Source organism: Echinops telfairi, unplaced genomic scaffold (genome assembly GCF_000313985.2).
Source record: "Echinops telfairi isolate 266 unplaced genomic scaffold, ASM31398v2 ScPeMD7_7463;HRSCAF=8501, whole genome shotgun sequence".
Taxonomy (NCBI): domain Eukaryota; kingdom Metazoa; phylum Chordata; class Mammalia; order Afrosoricida; family Tenrecidae; genus Echinops; species Echinops telfairi.
Genome location: NW_022111363.1, coordinates 7,607,134 through 7,609,105, shown reverse-complemented (window position 1 = coordinate 7,609,105; position 1,972 = coordinate 7,607,134).

Below are 1,972 nucleotides of genomic sequence, written 5' to 3'. Positions count from 1 at the left end.
TTTTTTTTTCTAAAGTAGTTTTCTAGATATAATATTCACATCTTAAACATCCATAGTTAAACCCGTTCTAAACAGAGTTGCATATACATCATCACAATCAGCTCTCACTCTCCCTGCCCCCTCCCACATCCACTGATCCCTCCCCAATTCCCCTCCTCCTCCCTGTTTCCCTCCCTTCCTGATAAACCATTGCTTCAGTTATTGTCTCTGTGAATCTATTCCTTCTGTGCTTCCTAAACTGGGAGACCTCATAGAAACAGTAAAAGACCAGAACAAAGCAGAAAGAAGAAAACAACACAATAATAATATAAACAAAGATAAAGAGTAAAAAAGCAAAAAACACAATAATATTTAAAAAGAGAAGAAATTTATTTCTTGGAACAATCAAGAAATATTTGCATGCAGGGCAAATATTCAGGTGGGGTTAAGAGAGAGATCAATTGACCAAGTATCATCTTATACCATGGTTTGTCTACCATAATCAAGTTTACATTAATCTCTATTTGATAGTAAACATGTTTTGAGTCTCTCGCCTGTGACTAGTGGGAATCTGCCAGTGGCTTTTATCTGTCTAGATACTCTGAAGATGGATTTTGGGCTCCCACAAATTGGATGTTCACAGTTTAAGCTCTGGTCCTTTTCCCTTCATCATATTTAGATTTTGTTGTTGTTGGAAGCCTCATTTCCAAGACACTTGAGTACAAGAACGGAATTCCTATCCATGAAAAGGTGAGATAGAGATCTGAGAATACGCCACAGGCAGAGTGGTTCAAGACTTTGACGTTAGAACTTGGAAACAGGACTCTTCATATGCAACCAAGCAATGATGGAGAAGTCCCAGAGGTGCAAGTAAGTGTCTGGCTGCTAGCCGAAAGGCTTGCGGTTCCAATCCACCCAGGTGACCCTGTTGGGGAAAGACTTGCTCTAGTGGTCTACTCTTGTCAAGATTATAACGGAGAAAACCCTATGGTGCAGGAGAGTCACTGTGAATTGGAATAAAATTTGATGACATCCAACCACAACAATAAGAAGCAATAATAAATAGTGCATGTGTTGAAGCTTAACCTTATTAATGGGAGAGGGCCACACAACGGCAGCTATCAGGGTAACCTTATTAATGGAGGGGAGAAGGCTATGCAACGGCAGCTATCGGGGTAACCTTATTAATGGAGGGAGAAGGCCATGCAATGGCAGCTATTGGGGTAGAAAGCTCACCAGGGCTTTTGGCTCACGGACTATTTGCCAAAGATTTTTTGGCTCACGGACTCTGTGCCACATGGAGTGATATTTGTCAGAGCGACTGCTGTGTTCAAAGGTGGTGGAATAGGCTTCCTTATGCCTCAGGCACTGTGTTGTGCCTTGATACTTTGCTCCCTTATAACAGAGATGGGTGCCTGTTTTGAAACCAACAATCTAAATGGCGATGGGACCCTGTGTGACAGCCTGGCAGGAGAACCCTGCTAAACAAAGGTGCTCCTTTCAAATGGTCTGCAGAGCCTCTCTTTGCTATAACGTGTCTAATGATCAGAACCTCTCTTTGCTATAACTTGAAAGAGATGTCTGTAAGTGGAGAATAAAGCAGTTGTCAGAGCAGATAGGAGAAACACACACAATAAACGAGTGGCCATGGAGGTGACTCAGGGCAAACTGTACGTATCAAGTGAGACTGTGCTCTGTGTAGTTTTTTACTGGCTTGTGTTCTCGGAAGTAGATGACCAGTGTTGTGTTCTGCCATGCCTTTTGGTTAACTCAGTCCTCTACCATTTGGTTAGCAGCCAAGTGGATTAATTGTTCGCACCACCCAAGGACTTCAAATTGCTAGTACTTATTGAAGATTTACGATATGCCAGACACTACTCTAAGTGTTTTATACATAAGCACCTGAACCCGTTTAACCCCCAGAATTACTATATGAGGCACTTAACCATTTTTAAGAGAGGAAAATGAGGCACAGGGTGGTTAAATACATTAT